The sequence below is a fragment of the Pezoporus wallicus genome, unplaced genomic scaffold (assembly GCF_028554395.1).
Source record: "Pezoporus wallicus isolate ANWC-B61680 ecotype Strahan unplaced genomic scaffold, APGP_CSIRO_Pwel_v1 contig_2908, whole genome shotgun sequence".
NCBI lineage: Eukaryota > Metazoa > Chordata > Aves > Psittaciformes > Psittacidae > Pezoporus > Pezoporus wallicus.
Genome location: NW_026642179.1, coordinates 3348830 through 3364486, shown reverse-complemented (window position 1 = coordinate 3364486; position 15657 = coordinate 3348830). Strand labels below are relative to the sequence as shown.

The following is a 15657-nucleotide window of genomic DNA, read 5'->3' as shown; positions in this document are numbered from 1 at the left end:
TACATAGAAAAAGGTGATTAGAAGTCAAAAGGAACTCAAGGACTGCCTATTCTGGCCATGAAAGCACAACTCTACTGGTGCCTAGCCTACCCAGCAACGCTACCATTATGGGTTTCTATTTTTATGTGGAAAGTGAAAATGTAGATGATGTAGTTAGAAGCTTCTTGCCACTTTGCTGACTATTTTTTCTTATTTGAGGTTCAGGAAGGAATGTATAAACACTCCATTTATCAGCTGTACAAGCATGAGTGCTCTATGGCTGTTACTCCCTATATGACTACTTAATTTCTTTGGATTATCACTGACACCTTCTTAACTCTTTGCCTGCAAGGTCATCTGCAAGTACCATTTATGGCAGTTTTGCAGAAACACATGCCCTAAGAGCCTGACAGATTGCCAGCTCACTTCATTAAAAAAAAACCTCTAGTGGTAACAGCTTTCTTCCACTGCTGACCAAGGCTGTGTTTGAACTGATGACCCTAAACTGAAGTGCTCCACATGTCAACTATCTGCTATGCCAAGTCAGCCCATAAGACATGAATATGGGGAATTCTTAAAATGGAGCCAGTTGTTCTTCTCCTAGAAAAACAGAAGAGCTAGTAAATATGCTTTTAGTCATCTTAAAGCCTCTAAAAAAAACTCTTCGTCTTGACACGCCTTTCCTCTTCTTGCATATTCAGAATTTTCTATTACCCCAGCACATTCCCTAATCCCCTTACTGACAGCTTCTCTTAAGACTGTATCTGCACCCTCTTGGGATTACTTATGTGGTCAAACTCTGGCCTTCAAATAGCTTGTAAAGCAAGGGATGAACAATAAGGGGCAGGAGAAATGAATTCAGCATCAGCCAAACAGAACAATTCTGGTGCTTAGGGTTGGGCAAGTCTTGGAAAGGACTACAAAACTTCCTGTCATCATACTGCAGATCACCTGCCAAACAGTAATCAAAAGAAAACACTAAAAACCACCAAATAAGACCCACCAAAAAACACAACACCCCATCCCACACCAAAACCCTCCAAAAAAACCCAAACAAAACCACTAGAAGGACCACAAAAAGACCACTTTCAGTCCCAGTTACCATGCTGAAATGCAAAGTAACAGGCAAAACTTCACAGACAGATAGCCTCCGCCCTTGCTATAGCAACAGTCTGCCACTCAGCCATTTATCAAGACTGCACAGCCACATGAACTGGAAAGCACTCTTCTTCAGACTCGTCAGCTGTCTCAGGTCAGGTTAATACCAAACCCCCATTTGTTACAGAGAGAACCTGTGACAAGCTTCACTACACTGAGAATGTGGCTAAGAAGGAGCTGCTTGAACACCTCGTCAACTGAATACTCGTCTTAGTTAAGCAGCAAAACATTAGAAGTCTACCAGTAGTAACTGATTCCATTAACCTTTTAATAATGCTTCCATAGAGGCCATCTCTCCGACTTTTCCTTCACCATATACAAGCACAGAGATGCACAGCGGCCTCACTGGTTTCTGGAGATGGCATGGGGAGAGAAATTACGGACAATAAATACAAAACACTGCTTCAAGAATCCAAAAAGTTCCGTCAGCGTAACACCAAAAGCACCCAAGTTTGAGCTGTTCTCCAGGCTGAACTTTTTGACATAGCATCTGGTCACATGCTGAGCTCTACAAATGTGTATGGTAAAGGCAGTCCTTTCCCTGGAGTGCCAAACATAACAGGACCTACACGCATGACAGGCTCACAGAGGTTACCACAGCAATAGCTTTCTCTTCTGCTAGTGCACCATAGATGCATAGAGATGGTAAGCCTTAGGTGTTATAAAAACGGGAAGCTACAATTAGCTTAGCTCCTCTGTAATAAAGCTCTTAAGATGAATCATATTGCACAAGCACCTTTTGAACTGCCCTGACAATAGGCCTCTCGAAGCAGTATTCACACGTGGATCTTCTCTCCAAAGCTGCTGTGCTACAAATCTTTAATTCACTCTCTCCAGAGCTGATGTGTTACTAACCTTGACAGAACAAAACAAAATGAGGTAAACAAGCAACCCTTTTAAGTCTAATTTCTGAAGCCATTTAGACACTGAAAACGAAAGTGTTTGATCAGCGTACAGAAACAAGCAGACAGGAAAAGCTTGGACCTGAAAAAGATTCTGAAGGAAAACAGAAATCATTCCCAGCACAAGAGATTTCTGTCACTACTGCTGCCTCAAGGACCTAAAGATGACTAGCTCACGAGTATGTGTCAATTTGTAGTACCTTACATGCCCTTCTGACCAGTCCTCGGCCCAAGGGAATAAAAAAAAATGCCCCGAAGGAACAGCAAAGAAACTGTATTAATATTTATGCTCTTTAAGAACAATAATCTGTGAGTTGAAATATGTAATATGTAAACAGTTTACTACAGGTCAGAGTTAAAGTGTTCCATCATTCAGCCAAAGTTTCTTATTTATAAACTATTACATGAATCATAGTCTTTAAAAGACCTGTCAGCCTCCTGCTGAAAATAAGCAAAACGTTAGTCCTTGAAGTATCACACAAGCAGTAGCTATTTTTAGAATAAAGGACACTAAGTGAAGGTTATGAGGAGAGCAATGTAATTTGCAAATAAGCTCTTTGGAGCAGGAAGTGTCCAAATTTGGGTCTGTTTGAAACGAGTCATCTGGCACTTCTAGCCAAAAGCTTATTTTACACACACAAAGGTGCTGGTTGCTAGAAACAAAATACATCTGCCAATCATGAACACCAGCAACACCCACCAAGCATCCAGAATAGAAGACAACAGAAGACAGACCCTCCCTCTACCCAATTTGAAGTTCAGGACAACTTGGGTGCTCTGAAGAAAGAGAAAGGAAGCTACACAGAAAGTAAGAGGGAGCAAAAGGAGGGATGGGCTCCTTTTCAACGACAGACAGATACAGCCACCATTTCAATTCATGTAATGCAACCATGGAGATCACATGAGCTCATCATATATACCCCTCTGCACAGACTGGTGGGGCAGGAGCAAGGTGGAATCAAATTGTTACACTGGACAGAGAATTCTTCTTCCAACAAAGAGTCTATCGGGCAGCCAGTACCCTGATCCCCACCAATGGCGGTTTGTGTTAGGAGCAGGCAGTACCTGCATGCAAGTCAACAGATGAGACTCAGAGGTAAGGATGATGAGGAGCCCTGCTGTATTATGGACAATTTGAGATTCAAGGAGTAAATATTTTTCTCCCCTAGCTTCCAAATTAAATTTCAGCAGAGGAAAAAAGACCGGCCTGCATACTCCATATGATTACACCACAGCAAGGAAGAACAGGCTAGTACAAGAGCCTCATGAAAACATCTAGTCAGAAACTTCCCTGTACGCGTCATTTCTGGGCTTGTTCTCCCTAGCACGAACTATTCCACATAACTATTTTCATTTCATTGAAACATCTCTTTGGGACTGTGGGGGGAAGCTATGAATACGAGATGTACTTTTTATAGGTAGGTGTATTTTCCCCACCATATATATGCTTGCTCACTTTGCAGGTTTTGAAGCACGTAAGCCTTTGGTTACTTTATATTCAATAGCATTTGTTTACTTAAAGTTCCAGACTTTGTTTTATTGTTACTGTTCCTCACACATACCTTGGGTACTTAGGTGGCTAAGTATCAAATGCAGCATCATCTCCAAGACCTTATTAGATCAGAATTCTTCATGCTTTATTACACCCCATATCCCCTGAATATGCTTCTATGCAAGTTAAAACTTTTAAATTACTGTTTAAGAATAAAACACAGTATTTTATTGTGTGTCTAGAGAAAGGTGAGCAGTTGTGCAAGCAGTTCACAGACGCTGATTATTTGAGACAAACCTAACTTCTTTCAGCACGTGACTGGATTCAGATTGCCACAGCTGCAGCCTCAAAGACTTGGGCTATCACTAATTATTTTGAATATAAGCAGAAGCAGGAATTACCCCTTTAAGTCTAGAACCCTGCTAGCTGATCTTGCCCAGAATAACATCTAACATATCGTTAGCATACAATTAAACCAGTGCTAGAGCCAAGATTGTTACCTGGTCACCATAAAACTCCTGAAGGGAGGAACTAAGCTGAAAGGCGACAGCTCTACCAGACTACTTTCAGCAGCATCTTAAGACTCTTCCCACCAATCAGGAGTATTTCTGTTTAAGGCTTGGCATTTTCTTCAGCATGCTATACGACACAATAGCAGACAAGTCCTGGATTAACTACAAAGTTCAAACCAAGTAATGTAGTCCTATATAGAGATTAACTAATTTTAACCATCTTAAAGTTTCAAATTTAACACACTTAGCCAGAAAAGACTTGCATATTTTTATTAATTCCTTCAGCTAGACAGTTGACATGACTTACAAATCTTTGTACCAGCATTGGCTACCACGCTCTGCAAGATGGAAAGAACACTGACGTTAGAGTAATACAGTAAGAAAAATCCATGACCCCATTTTCTGTTTTAACCTGCTTAAAAAGCCAATGTTTCTGCATACATTTTGAGGTCTTCAGCCACTGCTTGGCCAAAGAATTCAACGGATTTCCAACAAAGTGAAGCCTCCAGCCCCCACACATTAAGTATATCTCCCTTAAAATTCTGCTAGCCTGTGGGAATTGTGTGTTACTTTTATTTAAACTAAGCCAAAGATCTGAACAAGGACTTTGCTGGACTAATGGTATTAAATGCCAAATGTGTATCTCCCTGAACTAGACATGAAACAAAAAGCTAAATCTACACCTGCTCCCCAAATCAGTCTGAGCCCAACTCCAACCGGGAAGGAAAAAAAAGCCAGTGACCAGCAGACTTACCCAAGTTCTTCTAGAAAAGATAAGACATGATGGTATGCAACTGCCATGTGCCTAACCTATCTTTTTTGGGATGTGATAAATAAGCTTCTTTGGACAGCACAGCTACCCTCCCCAGTTCTTTGTGAACCAATGCAACACCCAAACATCTCTCCGTCAGGAAGCACGGCAACCACTTAGAAACCACTCGATGAATATCCAGCAAACCTGTTCTTCTCCCACAGGAGATATTCTCCCACAATATCCACACTGTGCCCTGAACTTGAAAGAGTCCTTATGGCAGTGTTCCTGAATCCGGAAGGAAGGCTTTATGGTAAGTACTAAACAAACATGTGGCTAGGGCTTGCTTTTAAGAGGCTACTTCACCTGATAAAGTGGCAGAAATAACACTGATAACACCTTAATAGAAGGATGAAGCCTCAGCTTATCTTAACATCACAAGTACAAAGGTGTAAAATAGTATAGGGTTTTTTTCCACATTTCTGCATACTTTAAGAGAAGGGGAAATGAGGGAAGCCTCAGACTCTTCCTGTACTTGAGGCACAGAAATCATGAAAGATAATCTCCCTTCAGGGCCACAAACCAACTAATTGGAAAGAGCTGTTAGATAAAGAGTCAACAACACAAGGGATGTGACAAGAAGTTGCTTTGGCAATTTGCAAACCTGCTTCTAATGTATTGAGAAGCTTAGGTAGTTTTGTATCAGAATCATAGAGAATTAACAGCTAGCAGGCCACTTCCAAGAGGAGACTTCAACTTCTATTTTACATTTATATCTCCATCAACATATTTGTGTAACTGTGGATTCACATGCTCTTCTTACATAAGAAAATACTTTCAGTTAACAGTTGGTGAATGGACTCTGTTAGTATTTCTTTAAGATCCAGCTGCCTATGCTATGTGTCTGTTAAGTCTATTTGTACAGTCTCTTCAGAGGCCATCCTCAGAAAGAATCATCTCCAGGCTTACTGCAGAAGTGAACAGAAGTCACACAAACAGAAGTGTCCATCAAAAAGTCATTTCACTATAGTCATCTTTGTGTCTGTCCTACATTATGTTTACTTTGAAGAGTTAACTGTTTATTCCATTTAACAGAAAGGCTTATCAATAAAATAATTTGTTTCCTACAAAGCCACAAGTGAAGGTTGCTGAAGCAAAGCAAAATTTAAACCTCTGATCTAGGAGACAATGTCACCTTCAGATTCAAATGGGGACCACTAGCACCAGTGCTGGAAAAATTAAGGCAGACATAACATCAGCACACAGACTATGAGGCAGGATTTAAAAGCAAGAGCTTAAAGCTCTCTTGACCTTAAAACCTGAAAGTAACCCTGGAATCCCTGTGACTGGGAAGTGATTCAGGACCTCTAAGCTGAATGTGCAAGATAGGGCTAGAACTATCTTAGCTCAAACTACAATGGAAGCACTCTCCTTCCTTCCTCCTTTTATCCTCAGTAAGCCTTCCATGTCTCCTGAACTGTGGAGAGGATATGCCTGTCAGTTCACTGGCAGCAATTTGCAGGATACCATCCCAAGAACAGAATTTCAGAGGAAATACTGTAGACACATGGAACAGGCTGCACATCTGAATATACCCCCATCAGAGATAGCTACTGCAAAACAGATCATCCAGCTCTGCAGACAGCTCCTCGTATTTTTTTACTATCAATGCCCCCTACCAGGAAGTCCAGATTCCTCTCCACTTAGATTGATTTCTCCCTTTCCACTAGGATATATCTGCAATATATCTTATAAAGTTCTTCTAAAAAAAAACCAGACCTTCCTCAGAGTGGTAGAACACAGAGTAAGCGGGAAAATTAGCTCCTGATATTCTGCAGAAGACCTATTCAATGTCTATTCTTCCCTGACTGGAAAGTTTCTCCTTAACAGTTCACAGCCATCAGGGAACACAAAACAAGAGTGTATCTGTATAGGCGGCCTTTCCTGATATGACCTTCAAAGTCTAAATGAAATTCAGGTTGATTAAATTGTCACATACATAATAAACTCACCAAGCTCACATAATGTAAATCCTTTCCTAATTCAGAGTCCTGTTCTAACAAGAACACTATGAAAACACTCCCAACACTAACTATTTCAGGGTCCATTTGGTTGGGTTTTTTTCCCCTCGCCTAGAAATTGAGACGTTCCTCAGTTCAAAGTTAACTTCTAATAAACTAATCTGTCCAGAGTCCCAGGTTGTCAAGGATTCAAGCTCCTCATATGGCTGAATTTCACTTCAAGTTTATTTTTGGATTTGCCAACTTATTCCTCAAAATAATCAGCCATGATTTAAAAAAAAAAAATAAAAGGGGGGGGAGAGGGGGGAGAAACCCCACACAAAACACACCACAACTTTATGGATCAAATCACCTTAATCACACGGGGACAACTACTAAACTATGTGACAGACAGCTGCTGCTTTGACACAAAGATGTCCAAATTATAAAAACTGATACCAAAAAGCTTTACAGCACTTTACTCTGAAGTGATTATAATGGCCAAAGTTTATTACCCAGTTTTCCCAAAATGCCTATCTCCTCTCTAAACATTTGTTCTTACATAGGTCTATAAAGCTGGCTATTTTCAGAAGAGCTTAAAATATCTGCACATCCAAATCCCACCAAGTCTTACCACGATCTGAATCCTATTTTCCTTAGGCCCTCTAGGAAGTCCTACAAGAAGCAAGCTTTGCCACAAAAAGCCAGCTGCTTCTGCTGTGTCTGTGTCTAATCCTAGAAAGGCGTCCTCAGAGAGCTTGGAAGCATACCTAGACAGAGTGCAGAACATCACATCCTCACTATTGAGAATGACACCAGCACACCTATCAGTGCAAGGATGGCTTTCACCCACACAGGTATCCACATTGTCAGAAACCTTCTTCACAGTTAAATAACAAAGTCATAATCAAGGACACTTGCCACAAACCCCAAACTACAGAACACCCTCAGTCAAGTTCTGCTGTTCCACATCCTGCCCATGCCATTAATCATCCTTTCTTTTTCCTACAGATGCCAGCCCAGACCCTTTCACTAGCAGGATAAATTCACTTCAACAGTTAAATGTTGCCCTACTCAAAACAAGAATACACATGCACAAACACGTTCTACACACACGAGGATCTCCCCAGCCAGTCTAGCACTTCAAATACAGGGACACAAAGATCTGGCTTGTCAAGAGCCGTATCAGTCCTGTAACAAAATACAGACCAAGCTGACAGCAACTGGTGATAGAGCCAAGCCCTTTCCTAAAAACATCAACCCTATAGTTATCTTCTTTGCACAGAGTGCTTTGTGCTCCTCCAAACATGGAGCTTTCCTAACATGAGAGGGAAAAGGCTAAGAAAGCAAGATGCAAAGCAGCTGGTCTGGTTTATGGGCTGTAGCCCAGTAAAGTAGATAATTCTAGCACATAAAATAACACCAGGAGCATTAGAGCATTCCTTGGGAACAGAATGGGAAAAAAATTGCTACTTGTTAAATGCTGTATTTCTAACACCTCACTGCAAACAACAAAAAGTGCTTGTGCTCTTCCCATTTAGGGGGATAGCTGCAAAGAGGCACACAAGTTTTCTGCAGAATTCACTTATTCTGTCCCTGTTATATTCAAAACAACGCTTTCGATGCATACTTGAGACTTATTTCTCCTATCTGTAATAGGGCCTATAAACAAGTCTTACTTAGACAAGATATATATCACGCATTATTGCTGAAAGTAATACTTAAACCTGTTTAACAAAAGAGACTAGAATAGGGCACCTCTGTCAGAACTGGGCTAATGTCAACAGGCCTGTCTTAAAGCAAAGAGCACCAGTAACTTGACCAGGCCAAATTTAACTATCTGGTGCCTCTGCTCCTATTTCAGAGAAGAACCAAGCAGCACTGCAATAACTGCATGTTTGCGAAATGAACAGCTCTCCCCCATTGTAATGTCTGAACATTGTAAGTAGAAGAGAACATAATGTTTCTACAAACCAGGCTGCAACAGTGTGCAAGAAGCAGCTTCAGAGAAGCTCTGAGAACTGGCATGCCTACCCTAATGCCCATTAAATTTCTTCAAATCCAAGTATGTTCTCTTGTTCTAGGAATGTTTATGTCTTTTCAGCACAAGAGAAAACCAGTTCTGTAACAGAAAAGCTGAACACGACACATTGTCTAGCTGACAAAAATGTAACTGAAATTTCACTCACTCAGCATAGGATGCAGTTGAGTTGAAACCTGTAAGCAGTAGAGCATTTTCAAGGAAACAAGATAATGAAGGCAAGTATTTCTTCAGTGTGCCAAAATGAATCTCCACTGCTTAACCCAAACACAAGTAGGGACCATAAGCCTGGTAATTCACAAGCACATGAAAAACAACTCAAAAGTCTTACTACTGTAAACTGCAAGCACTTGATAGTGCTGCTCTGGGCCCTATGCAACAATAGTAGGAAATGGAAGTATCTTGCCTTTTTCAGTCAAAACATACAAAATATGAACACACTATGAACACACAGCATCTTTCAAGTAGCCTCTCTTCTGCAGAAAAGTAGAGGAAATTTTCAAATGTGAGAAATCCTCCTATGCCAAAGCTGTTTCATGAAGTGCAGCCGGCTCCTCTCACAGCCCAGATCTGACCTTCTGCTTCCCCCCACCAAAGAACTGGCACTTACAGGAGAAGCACAAGTAAACGATTCACTTTCTCTGATAACCATTCCAAAGAAGGAAGCTGTCTAGCACTTAAATGATTACAGTGGGGCTTTTCCTTCCCATAAACTAACCTTAAACATTCTCTGTATTTACAAGTCTGACACTTCACTGGGGTCACAGCCTTGGATTTCTAATCATGAATCTTCTTTTTCTGTGGAACATACAGAATTCACAGCTCACTATGGATACCAGGAAGAAGGAAGAAGCACAAAGCTGACATCTGCCTGGGGTCCCAAAATAGCTTCAATGGATCATTTGAATTCAGGTTTGCTAGGAAGGCCACTTGGAAAGATAAAAATCTATCAGTCTAGCATAACAAAACTGATCCTCAAGAGGAGTAAGAAGTACCTTTGGCCCACAGATTCTGGTTGCAATGCAGCCTGGGCTTAGAGACTACTTCTATAACATTCTTATGTGAGAAAGCCCTAGGGAAATGACAACAAAAGAACAAAACCCCATCAAACAGGGAGACAGCAGACCCTTGATACAACTATCACTAAACAAAAGAAAACTGGGGAAAGGTGCCTTTCACTTTTCCTTAACCAGAGATCTAGAGTGCATACGGAAGCTGAAGACATAATCACAGAACAAGTACCTCCTAGGCCTCCAGTCAAAAAACAGCTCCAGCTTAGATTTGTGGCCTCTCGTCCAATTGCCTAGAAGAGGGGATTTCTGTCTTTAAAAGAGAAATTACAACAAGAAGTTTAAAACAGCCAGGTATCATCACTACCATCAACCACTGCTGTTTACCAACAAAGAAGTCCCAGTTGTGCCTTCATATCCAGTAGGTCAGCCATTCAAGAAAAACCTACTCAGAACCTGTGAAATGTATCTTAGATGAGTCTGTGAAAAAAAAATAGCCAGATGAGGAAAATAAGCAAGTCATTTGATCATTTCAGTGTTTTAAAAAGTCAGAGCTGAGCCAAAAAAAAGCCACCATACATACTTCCTTCAGCTAACTGCACATTCTCATATTTGCCCCTTATGCTCCTATGTAAAATAAGAAAACACAGCGACCAGTCTAGGGGTTGTGTTGACTTCCTTTCATGCCTCATCACCAATGCCAGTACTGGTCTAGGAATCGTTCACTAATTATCCTTCTACAAAACCAGAAGTGAACACTTCTACACACACAGGAAAACCTCCCCCTCTCAGTCGGAAGTGCTACAGTCATAAAAAGCTGGAGTCTTTCAAAAGTATGATAAAAATACACGTCAGGCTTACTATAGTGAATAAGCTGACTTAAGATGACAGAAGCCATGTAAAGCTGTTCTGCCTGCTTCCCTCCTGAAGGCAGTAGTACCAATTTCTTTTTTTTTTTTTGTTACTCTGATATTTCACTCCTATTAATATGTGAAGCAGGAGCAGAAAGAGTTCTGTGAGATTCTACATATTAGCCCTGACAAACTGAACTCCCTCTTTCCTATCAGTTAACTTGAAGCACACGGAGAAAGATTTCCAAGATGCTACCTAACAACTTGTGGACGTTATTTCCTTAAGTCAGTTTGCAATCAAGTAATTCAGTGTGACCACAATCAAAAGGCACACAAGAACAAACAGGGAAGAAAGCATCTGCAGTCACAGTGCCTGATATTAAAAAATGATACCCAAGGGCATAGTGATTTCAAGGGAGGAAATCTATCCCCTCATAACTAGATGTAGCACACACTGTCTCATACCAGAAGCAGAATGCTACATACTGCAATATGGGTTAGCATGTGCATATTGATCCTCAGTTATCAACTCCAATTCTGTTGAAGTCTGAAACTCCTATCATTGGATTGCCTATTAATTCGCTAGTTTCCACTGTATGAAACTGTTCATCCATTGCCCGTCAGGTTTTTTCACCTGTTGTAATAAGACAACTTAAGAAATCAGCAGGTATGAATGCTGCCCAAACTAGCATTATACTAAAATTACAGAAGGGACTAGCTAATAAATAACCCTGTGTTCCCCTCCTGTGAATCAGCACTCTTTCAACATTTAAATCAGAATGATAGTTGCAACAACAGAAATATTTCAGATTTAAATACTGAAGTTTTGGCTACAATATAATTTCATTAAAGAAACAGAAGTGGCTCGTGGGGACCATCAGGTATGATGGAAATTTCAGAAATACTTCAAGTGTTAAGAGAGGCTTCAATAACACTGTAGCTAGGCAAATTATATGATACTATTAATTTCAGAAGCATTCTTGTAACTAAATACCAACTTCCAGCAGATCATATTCTGCAATGTAACTATGAATCACTGATCTCAAGAACAGCAAGCACAGGGGGAAGGGACACTTCTGTCACAGCCTGAACTTGATGCATACATCCCTCCCAAGAAATAACTCTCAACACGCACTCCAATGAAACTGCCACTTCACCACCAGCGACATAAATTTTACATTGCAGAGAATATCAACTATTGTGAGGTTCACTTTAACACCATTCACTTTCTCACCTGTAGGAGCACTCGGCTTGCCCTCTTGGGGATGTAAACAGTGTTAAACAACAGCAGTTCCCATTCACAAAGTCACAGGAAGCACGACGATTGCATTAAGATGTTCAGCAAGTGGTAGTTATGCTTAAAAAGAACCCCTAGGGTTCATGGCTCTTGGGAAGGGAAGAGAAGGTAGGAATATTTGCTTTTTAATACTGTTCTGTAAGTATGCCTTTGTATACACTGTATGTGCCAAGTGGCACAGTTACAAGATATCACAATTTTCCCAGGCCTGCATCTATTCACACCCACCCCAGTATCTTGCAAATCCATACCCGTGTGCATATGTAAAAACAGACTTAGGGCTTCATTAGTATATGCATAAATATTCATTAGTTGCTATTCATGCCCACAAACACATATATCACCATCTGCAAGATAGTGAAAAGTGTCCTCTTAACGTACTGATCCCAGGAACAGGAAGAGACCTAGATTATCATCCTACCTATGCCTAAGCTTATGAAGGTCAACTACAAGACAATAAGGCTGCATTTCATTTATCTCCCTTCAAAAGCTGAAGGCATGCTTTTATTGCTTTTGTAAAAGGCCAGAACACCTTGAGATGAAAGAACTCCAGTGCAGTGTTAGATCAATAGTATTTTCAGCAGTTTAAAAGGCAGCGCTGCTTTCCTAGATAGGAACAGACCACAGACAGAAATCCTACAGTGCTGCAAGTGCCTATCTAAACTAGAGGGCAAAGTACAGGAGAAAGCAACTATCAGTATCATTCCTCTGCATACTCCACCCTGGTTCCTACGGAAGTTATGTGAAACAGGGAAGACAGCTAGGTCCTTTTCCAGGTTTACTTCCTTTCAATTTCTCTTGTAGGTTTGTATAACTGAGTAACACTGAGACACAGTGAGGATAGGGCCCCTGATGTTTCACCAGCATTTATTTTTAAGGCGACACTGACTTTGCCTGGTTTGCACTCCTCATTCACAGAGCAGGCAGGGCATCTTATTTCAAGTCTCTCTGCAGAGGCAAGAAACTCCATTCCAGAAAGCCAGGACAAGTGAGACAAGTCACCTCCCATCACTCCCAGAGTACACTGAGGGTTTAAGTCCATTCCATCCAATCCCTTCACAAACAAGGCCTGACATATGGTCCACCCCTACTTATTTTTATGTGAAAACACCACCCCAAGGCCACATAGTAGTAAAAGGTGCCTTTCTGAATCAGTGCAAAGCCCTTTGGAGGAATCAAAGGGGAACTACATGGCTAGAATCATCCAGTGTAACACATACAGGTACTTTAAATATCCAGCTGCAAACCAGCTTTACCAAAAAAAGAACAAATCAACACAGCTGTTCCATGTTCCAACTTTTTCCTAAGCTGCTCCTAATGGCCAATCAGCAGGGCAATGCAGCCATTGCTTCAGTTATTAGAAGCCTCAAGTTTTTCAGATATTCAGTAGTCATCAAGAATGGATAAGTAGCATATATTTTGCTAGCACAAATATTATGAGGCCATGTACAGGAAGAAGTGATTTTTTAATTAGAAACCCAGCTGATACAGACAGAAGTGACCATGTTGACAAGTGCAAAAGCACACCTGAAGAAGTTCGATGAGCTAAGAGGGAAAGCAGACACCAGGTAACAGAACAACTACTTTCTCTCAGAAGTGCTGCTCCTTCCGTCTCTCAGCTGGGTCCCTAAAGACACAGAACATTGTCAGAACACAAGCCTAGGCACCAAAACCCTACACCAGAAAAATAATGATGATTAAAAACAGAAGTAGTGATTTTATGGCACCTCATCTAACCACTAACTGTATCTGCTCTCCTTTACTAACTTGCATTTGATACCTTTTTCTTTCATAGAAGCTACAGCCTTTTAACACTTCCTGAAAACATTCCTCCCTTCTCTCCACAGGTATCAACTAAGTCCACCCCAATACAACATCATCAAGCAAAAACTTTTATCATTCGCTTACCCCTCTACAAAGTATAGCACTGAGAGCAGCCTTATCCTCACTTCACCACCAAACCACCCCCACCTGCCTATGCATGCCATCACAACAGTTGCGGGACCATACAGTAAACCCAAGCAGGTTCACTATGTTGTATTCCAACAAGGTTATTTTTAAACACAGATCACTTTTCCGATCAGACTCTTTATGCACATCCAGACAGCTGTGCTGTGTGACAAGAGGACACAGCACCCCCAGGATAAAAAAACAACACAAAAACAGAGCAGCTGGAGGTAGGGGCACTGCCCAAGACACTCCTAAAAACATTCCCTTTGGAATTGTTTTCCTTTTGTATTTAGTTTTAATGATTGCTTCTATTGTTTCAGATCTGAAGAACCTGGAGCTGTAAAGCCTGTTTACTGAAAAGGAATGCACTTCACTGAACAATATAGCTATAGGAAAGCTCTATCTAAAGTCTGCTTTTAAGAACAATGAACAGTTGTCTTGATTTAATATCTTCAAAGTATTGTAACTCTGCTATCATCAATATTTAAACCAAGGGGAGAAAACACAACTCTCATAGCAAGCACTCTATTTACTTTACCCCACTGGCTCTGCAGTAACAGAGCTTAGCTGAGAAAAGTCCTGGTTTTAATAATGCTGCCATGCCAGGGAAAGGAAAATCATTTTTATAAGTGAAAAGCAGAAGTCAAACAAGAAAGGAATTTTGTTTGTTTCTAGAGCTGCCTTTTTGTTTAAGAAAACACAATGGAAAGCATAAAAATCTCAGAAGAATGAAGTGGACAACAGTGCCCTAAGGGAAAGGGAAGGAATAGAGAGGCTCCAAAAGCAAGCAAGAGTTACTGGCCTGTAGATCTGGTGCAGAGCCAAAACCCCCACACACCTAAAAGTATATATTTATGATTATGCATGGTCTGTCTTCTCAATAGTTGCCATGCTACAGTAGTCTGCTAAGCATCTGTTTCATTCTGTGAGGCTTTTTAAAGTCAATTTAATACCCACAAAAGGAGATTCAGTGCATCTTTCAGGAGCTGGGGGATAGAAGCATTTACAAGATCGCATATGAAGGTGACAAGTAGCAGCTATTATTGAAATGAATTTTTCATTGAAAAAATTCAGACTGGATCTCTGAATAGATGCAGGACATTTAACGTGCTCCCCACCCTCCCCCACCAATAGAAAAGCCTTCCAGAAAATATTTTCCTAAATACCAGTCACATGTGGATTGTTCCACTGGAGCAGACATTCAAGGTCACCCAACCCCCAAAACCCTATTTTTTCCTCCAGCTGGTTTTTGTGAATCCTCAGATACAGGACCCTTAATAGCTTTTTCTCTTTTCATAGCATCATGTCCAAGCACTAGCATCAAAGCCTGCTATGTCTTGCAGACTCTAGCATTAACCATTGCTTTGTCCTACATTTACCCAAATTCTCAGTAACAGCATGACTGTTTAATGGATTTCCCCACCAACCTTAGAACAAGGCATGCCACGTACCTGATGTTCACTCACCCAGAAGCTCACAGCCTGCCACCAATGGGAAAAAAAGGTGGGCAACAGCTCTTAATTCTGTGAATGGCTGAACAGCGTTCTGCCTCCCCTGTGCTGCACTCTGTATAGCCACTGCAGTGCTCAGAGCAAGCAGACTCGCAGGAAGGAGCAGCTGGAAAACAGCCTTGCTTTTCTAAACTGAGCATAGGTGTCCACCCCAGACTGAGGGTGGTTTCACAGTAAACCTATCATCTACAGCGCCTTACCCA

The 15657-nt window shown here is 41.0% G+C and overlaps 1 protein-coding gene across 24 annotated transcripts in view; it reads right to left on the bottom strand.

Moving 5' to 3' along the window:
* MICAL3 (microtubule associated monooxygenase, calponin and LIM domain containing 3) overlaps window positions 1–15657 on the bottom strand; it is a 182566-nt gene that overhangs the window by 131708 nt on the left and 35201 nt on the right. The window contains exon 1 of one of the 24 annotated variants that reach the window (XM_057428047.1): window positions 15395–15657. The exons of the other annotated variants lie outside the window; for them this stretch is intronic. The gene's annotated coding sequence lies outside the window, so the exon portion shown is untranslated. The remainder of the gene's footprint in view (window positions 1–15394) is intronic. 24 annotated transcript variants of the gene reach the window in all.